We start from the raw sequence: 8,266 nt of genomic DNA, 5'->3' as shown, positions 1-8,266 counted from the left end.
CATTATTTTATTCAGCATGAAACATTGTGGGAGATTTCCTGTACAAGGCAGCTCTTGGCTCCAAATAGGAGTGTGAAGCAGACATGGAAAAGCTCTCATCTGTCTTTCAGTGGGGCTTTGATAACAATACACAGAATTTCAACAGGCCTCTATGTGGAAGGGGTGGCAAGCAGAAATCCTTGTTGTGAGCACTGGTGAGTTTTCACAGATAGTCATCCATGGATACAAACCAGAGAGAAGTGATTAACAAACTGGAATAGCACGACCTTGAGGAGTACTATAGTTTCTGCTACAACGTTTCTTCACACTGCACACATCTGTCACAAACAGGCTCATGAAATCATTTGCTTTATCTGCAGAGACATTCTTTGTGTGCTGACATCACACCAAACGTGCCAGGGTAAGCAAATGCAGCCCTGTGGCAAGCAGCTTGGACCAACAGTAGCACCTGTCCTCTTAACTTGCTCTGGCCAATTATTTCACAGGGCTGAGCTAATGAAAACACCCATAGCTTGGGTGAGAAGGTGTAACAATCACCTCTGCAATCAGCCCTTTCGCTCACGGCTGTTCTCATGCACATGGTTGGGCTGAGAATTCCAGTTTAAAACAGTAATTTTTAAAGTAGATGTGAGAAAACTGCTGCTTCCTAATCAGCAGCACCATCGACCATGGGAAGTGCCACTTTCCTTACTTTGTTCCAAGGACCTGTTTTAAGTCACCATAAATGAGAGGACATTGGCCCTTTGGACCGACCTTATCTTCTCCGTGCTTGTTCCCATGCTCTCCTCTTTATGGTTTCCCTCATCCTATCAATCTCCCTACTCAGATTTTGCATTCTGCTAGCTCCTCTCTTCTGCCATCGTTCTGTCTTCACAGGGAAAACTGAGGCTGCTTCATAATTTTCCTCATTGTGCTTGTGTTGCTTTTTCTTTAATTCCTCAGAAGTAGTTCTACTTACCTTTAAGTTTTAGGCCTCCAACTTAACCTAAAATTTCCAACTCATAATTTTAGGGCAAATCTAGAAATTTGTGGTATTTTTCTTCAAACATTAACTACAGCAGTAATTTGAGCCTTTCCATTCCATAAGAAAACAGTTCTCCAGTTCTCATTTCACGGAGGGAAGCTCAAAAACCCAACGCCCAGGCTTATAGAGAAGACCATAAACACCCCCCCCCCCCCACACACACAAATGTAGGCTATTAGTTTTATAATTCATAACTAGAAAAAGGCTCACGAGTTTGAAAACCTGAGGCTGGAAAGGCTCCTAAACCCACCTTTTTTCCGCAATCTTTCTTTGGACCGGCCATTTAATTAGAAAAAAAAGATGAGAAAAGCATCATATACTCTAGGCAAAGCACCATTTTTATGGTAAATAACCTAACCCTTTCCAAGTTAAATTGAACAATTTATCCTTTCATGAATTAAAGAGAAGAAAGGTTTCTTCATAAATTTAAACTTTTAACTTTGATTTCTAGAATTAATTCTATATTTGTTTCTCTAATTAATTCTAAAGTTCTGTTTCAGTCTTCCAATCCCCATCCCTCTTGGCACCCACCCTGCAGACCCTCTCACAGAAAGATTGGCTGACATCCAGTCACATCCACACCATCCTTCCACAAAGCCAAGCCACCATAAAAAGATTCATAAAATCTGCAGGCCCCTGAACCTTGTTACTCTGCCAAAAAGGAAAAAGCCAGTCACGTAAAATGGGATGGTATCAAGGAAAAAAAAACATTAGGGAAGAAATGGAAAACTGAAGAAGGTTGATTTTGGGATGTTTTAGAAAATATGCATAGTTATGTACTGAATGCAGAGTGATACCAATAATGATAGTACAAAGGGAGCAAGTTGGGTTAATACATGGAATCTGCATTTCTAAAACAGTAACTAATTTACCGTTTTAAAAAGAAGTCTTTTCTTACTTGCTGAACAGAATTTAATGTAATAGAGTTAGTATAGCTCTATTCACAGTATATCCTCCTCTTGGCAAGATTCTCTAATCTTGCCAATCCTTCCAGGAGATAATACGTGCCATCTGGAGGAAATGTTTCTCTTTCCCCCACCCTCCCATCTGTTATATATTTCTCTTAGATCCCCCCACCCTCAGCACTTTATCCTCTGATCATCCCTAGAACTGAGACTCTAGCTGTACAACCATTTTCACTTTCAGTCCCGCTGTACTTCTCTTTGCATTTTGCCTTGTGTTTTTATCACACTACTGAAACTCCAAGTCTGCAAGAATCTTAGTGGAATCCTCCTTCATCCCCAATTTCAATCAGTCTTTTTCTTTCTTTTATCTTGAAAATGTGAGTGGGCTCCCTGAACTCATTTAAGGACTTCTGCTATCCAATCATATATCCTTTAATCAGGCTGATTGTTGTTGTCATTATATCACAAGAGTTCTATTGTCATTACATTACAAGGGTTCCATATTGCCAGAATTTTGTACCTCCTTGATGTTTCTCATAGGCAGCTCCTCCAGGCACTGACTCTTCCTCATCCTCACAGCAGGCACTGACTCCAGTTCCCCTCAACCAACCAATCCACTCTTTTATAACACTCTTCTGACTGGCTACAGCTGTGGTGTGGCCTGTAAAAATCAGGCCTGCTCCTAATCTTTAACAATTAACCCAGCTGCAACTCTTTAGGGGGTAAGATTACTTGCTATACTACCTTTATTTACTTATATTCTATCCCTCTACAGATTGTCTGCATTATGGTGAGACAATCAGAAATAAAGTAGGATGGGAGTTCAAAATTCTACCTTTCCAAAACAGGATCTATTCTTTCTAGAGAAATTTCTGAACAAAGACTATATAAGCTTTCTTATTAACAAGGTCCTTAAAAATAGAGATTCCACATATTGTCCACAAACTCAGTTTCAGTTCTTTGCTATCTTTATATTTAAAAATACACTTTACACTGAAGACAATCTTTGTAGTACCAGTCCTAACATTTCCTAGCGGCATTTTGAGTCTTTTTCTTCTTGAGCTATCCCAGTGAATAAAAATAACAGATTGTTACTCTCTTTCAGCAACCTTTTATACATTTGAATACTCTTACCATGTCCTTTTTCTATCTTCTTTTGTCCGAGACTAAAAAATTTCAGGTCTCTAAGGTTTAGCTTTAAGTCATATTTCTAAAGGTCTGATGATTTTACACTCTCATGGATTTTCTCCAACTGATTCATGTACTACTTTTTAAGCAGGAAATGCAAATCTAGGCACTGAATTCCAACTGAGACCTTACAAGCAGTGAGGAAAGAGGAAACAGGAGAGGTGAGGTGGTGGGGCCTCTCATAGCCCTGCAAACTTACATGGGAACTGTACTGAGCCAGTCAGTTTCACTACTGGCTTGCTCATTGCTTGTGCTAAGTGTAGCACTCTGCAGCTGCTCTTATTGAATTGCATCTTATTTACCAGAAACACTTCTCCATTTAAAGAAATAATTGTAAATTTCAATTTTTCTATTCTTTTGTCTTGCAGTCAGCTGAAGGAACCATAACAACAGTGTTCAAAATGTGTTCCTATGGAAACATGCAACATAATTTGTGATGGACTTAAAAGGACTGATGACTATTTGGGCAGCAGAATTCCAAGAAGCTGTGAATTGTGAAGTTTTACCCAGATGTTAATTTCACCATTTGCTTACAAAAATGTGATCAAAGATATTAGTAATAGTATGTAATTGTGTGACACCCACAGCTTTTACACAGTCTACAATACCTATTATTCTATTGTAGATGAAATTAGGCTTGTGAGACAAAGTATGTTCTTAGTCATAATATCTGTTTATTACTTTATGGTCTTCTGAAGGCTTATAAAGTGATTTTATGTTCACTGTACTGTGAACTGCTCTTCTAGGTTGATTTTGGCAGTTCATTAAGAGCATCCTAAGGTCGAACATATTGGCCCAGCCAAGTAGAAAATCTCTAAAACTGACTCCTTTAACTCATTCCTCAGAAATTAAGTCCCCTTTAATGCACTGCATCCTTTTTGATGAGCAGGATGTTGCTCATTAACAACGTCCTGTTTGATGAGCAGGACATGTATATTCACAGGGATACATCAGCTGGGATTAAGTTATTTGAAGTTCTAGGCAGTTGTTCAAGAGCAAAGCAGCGCACGGAGTGGAAAGAAGCAAAATCCCATTTAGGTTTGTGTTTTCCTTCAATTCGCAGTAACCATTTATGACAAGAATAAGGAGTTTCTATGAGTCACAACCATTTCCATGTGGCTGCTGGTTCCACAAATTCGAATCACACACACACAAATCAATGAGCTAGAGCAGATGCAGCATGGGCCTGGCAACATGTCTTGTCTGAGGAAACCAAAAAAGTTTGACTTGAAGGAGATTCCTCTTTCTTTCAGATAGTCCTTCCCATACTAAACTGATAGTAGCTGGTGTCACCATTCTCCCTTTGGAGGCCAGCAGGAGGTAAGGATCAATAGATCAGTATTTTTAAAGAACTACAAACTTTGGTATTCTGCTGAGCAGTGACTCTGCCTTAGGTCTGCTGAGTGCCTCAAGCCCCCTCAGCAGCCACTTCAGCATGCACAGTGCAGCAAAGAGAAGGGGCTGCAAAGCAGGAAACCTGCACTCCTAGGTGGCTTTGATCTTTCCTGTCTTTTTGCTTCTGCAAAAAACTAAAAGTTTCTAAAAATACATAAGAAACTGGATTTGCCAGTGTAAATAGAATATTTAGCTGCAACACCAAAGGCAAGTCCCTGTTCTTGACCAGAAAGATCAGAGAATTGAAATTGTCTCCTACAGCTCAGAAAAAAAGCCTGAAATTTTGCTACTTGGATTTCATGGAGGGAAAAAACAAAGGTCTTTTATTTCCTTCTTTCCTTCTCCATTCTTCCCTGTTCAAACACATATTTTGACCTACCCTTGTCTCTTTATAAACAGCCTCACACATCAAACAGCTCTTCAAAACACAAATCCTATTGCTTTCTTCCTCTGGAACCTTTCATTTTTATGAATCAGTATTTTCCAATAAAAAACACTCTTATTTTGTTCCTAAACACCTGCTTAAAAATACACTGCAGAATAACTTAACAATAAAGTCTGAGACACAATTCCCCCTTCCACAACTACAAAAACCATGTTAAGACAGTGGCAAAATTTATAGCTTATGATTTCTAGGCCAGTTCTGTTATTAACAGTTTCAATTTCCTCTCCTTAAACATTTTGTTATTTACAAACTGTTCTTTTGGCTGGAAAGGGAGTGAAGAAGAGAGCAGGCTGTGGCATTTCCTTCAGATCATACTGTCTCTGGGCCAAAAACCTACCTTCTTTCTTCTGCACCAAAAGCAATGAGTTCAGAATAGCTGAATACATGTTAGAGGAGAAAAAGCTCTGGATTTTTTACTTTCAGAGCATTCTTGAACAGACTTTTGGATTCATTAACATTTCCAAAGGTTATTTATTGGCATCAGTTTCAGGCAGAACATGAAAAAGAAAAAATTACCTCTGCTTTTCAATTACTATTAGGGGATGGAGAAAAGAGAAAGAAATTTTTCCTTAAAAGTATATTTCTAGGGCACAGCTTGCCTGGCTTGCCTGGAAGACAGCTGAGAAAGTTCTCACTTTGTTTGAACTGATGTGTTTGTGAAAGTCTTACTTCTTCTCCCACCTCTTCTTTTCTTCTGCAGCGTCCAGTCTTGAAAACAAACTGACAGATGTTCTCTTGGATCAGCTTGTGAGACTTGCAATGTCAGGAGTGCAAACAGACTTTTGCTGTTTAGTCCAGGAAATGAGATGCAGACAATCTGATAAATAAACAGTGTTTATTACTCCAGTTTAAAGTGTGCTTTGGATTTCTTTTCAAAATACTCCTACGAGGAAGTGAGGATGAATATTAAACATGTGCTCCTAATTTAGAGACCTCAATGGCAAGGTTAGAGGGTCTTTTAATTACACAATTTGTATAGTTAGGTCGTAACAGCAGTGAGTGTTTCTGATCTTTAACCATATTAAAGAAACAAGAAGAAATTTGAATAACATAGAAATTCTCTCCAAAGAAACTTACAAGACTTATGAATACACCAAGATTAATTAGAATAATAGGATTTAGGACTGTGTGTGAACTGGAATGCATTGTGACTTTTATAATTAAGAGACACATAGAGATTTAAAGAGATGGCACATAATTACCCAGTATGGACTGGGACAAGACAGAGTGGAAAATATTCTTCTACTCGAGCTGTTAAGTATGCATTTTAATGATTATGGGCTCATAAATTTAGATTTAGATATAATTCAGATGGCACTTCCATTATCAACAGCATCTAGATCCCCAGAAGAGCACTATAGCATCATTTAACTTTTAATTCTGTGCAATGTCATGTGCCACCCTGTTTCTCTGTCATGGCTGTGTGGCCTACCCAGCACAGAAGAGCCCAGCATCCATGGCTCTGGTGACACATATGCTGCCAGGCTCAAGTGGGAATAGCCAGGGACCTGCCCTGCATGTATGCCAGGAGATGGAAACAAGCAAGCACAAAAGGGCAATTAACTTCATAAAAGGGCAACAAGATTTTCTTTCCTATTGTGAGAAAGAAAAGAGGAGAGTTCAGAATGCCGTAGGTGAGTTTTGGAGCTAAGTGTTTATATTCAGTTAAGGACTGAATGGTGACTGCTTGCTCTGCTGTCCTTTGGGCTTGCAAAACCACAAGTTGGCCCTCAAGAGAAAAAACAGAGACCCACTGAGTCACCAGTAACATTTGTTGCATTGCTTTGGATTCGTCTTGAGGCACCTCCCTTCCCTTCCAGCTCTGCAGTAAAGCATCATTTCCACCAGACAGAGGTGATTCAGAACCCATGAAATGCTCATTTTTCCAAGTCATGGAGAACTCTTACTGAATGAGTTATCATTTAAACAGCTTTTAGTTCCACATTTGAATTCAGAATGAATTCAAATTCTAGTGAAAGGTGTTCAACAAGTGTCATTGAGCCAAGAAACTTTACTCACTGTTCCCAAGAGGAACACACCCAATACTTGTTGTGAGTCTCATTTTTATTCCTAACCTTAATATCTGCATCACTCTCTTTTTTTTGGATTAATGAGTTTTGGGGGGGGGAAGTATCCCATACTACACCTATGTTTGTCTGAGACAAATAATTTAATCTGTTATATTTTGGATACAAGACATCAGATAGCAAAAAATGCCTTTCAGATTTTTATATTTATTTTTAATCCTAAATGAACGAGATGCAGACTGATAAGCTAATTATGAAAGATTCTGTGAAACCTCTTACACTCATTTTATATGCCAAACTCTCTCCAATTAAGGTGGCTGTATTTACCTGTTGATAGTCATCCTGTTTTCTTATATTGTTTGCAGTTTCCAAGTGTGACTACAGAGATAACAACAGGAATCCAACAGAACTATGAAATAGTCTGTAGTCCAACACTAGCAACAACAGTGCCTCACAGACTATTTTGTATTTACTACTTTGTAATTTGAAACATTTTTCCCAAAGTCTTCCTTGTAACTCTCATTGTAAATAACAAAAATATTCACCTTACCTACACATAGTGCTCTTGTTTCCTTCAGATCCATGTTTCAGGCCAAACACTTTTCACTTTTATTAGTCTGTTTCCTTAAAGGGCAAGTTTATCAAAACACTGACATTTTTCATATTTTAGATAGTGCACTATAAAGCCATTTAGGTAAACTTTACCTTTTCAAAATGTGGGAAAATGTACGCTACAGCAAAATCACAAGACATGCCACATCTTTAGCTATGATGTATACCTTTCTTTTTGTCATGAGTGAGACTGCTGCTGCTTGGAAAATCCAGGCCCGGACCAACTCTGCCCCTATAACAGAGGGAACACAAAACACTAACTCACTGAGTGTCATGGGGGATTCTGGCTGCTGACTACTGCATTCAAGAGGTCCTTAATTAGAACACAGTATGGTGATTTCAACCCTACAGCCTGATGCAGCTCAGTGAATTGTGCCTACCTAATCTTAGCTCACAGGATCCCATCAGAAGGCTGGAGGTAGTACCTTGCAGGACTACATGAGTTTTATCCCTTGTGTGAATAAGGGGGAAAGGGGAACTGCAGGAAGAAGTCAAGGCTGGATGTGTCATATACAGCAAGCAAGACTTCCAAAGTTTGGTATAGGCTCTGGGTGACCTATGTCAGACATCCTTTTTCTGTAGTCAGCTTAACTTTTTTGAAAGCCAGGTCAACCCATACTTGGATTAATTAATTTTAAAGTTACGTCTAGTAAAAGTTGTGATTACCTTG

The sequence above is a fragment of the Melospiza georgiana genome, chromosome 5 (assembly GCF_028018845.1).
Source record: "Melospiza georgiana isolate bMelGeo1 chromosome 5, bMelGeo1.pri, whole genome shotgun sequence".
Classification (NCBI taxonomy): Eukaryota; Metazoa; Chordata; class Aves; order Passeriformes; family Passerellidae; genus Melospiza; species Melospiza georgiana.
Note: the sequence above shows the minus strand (reverse complement) of the source record.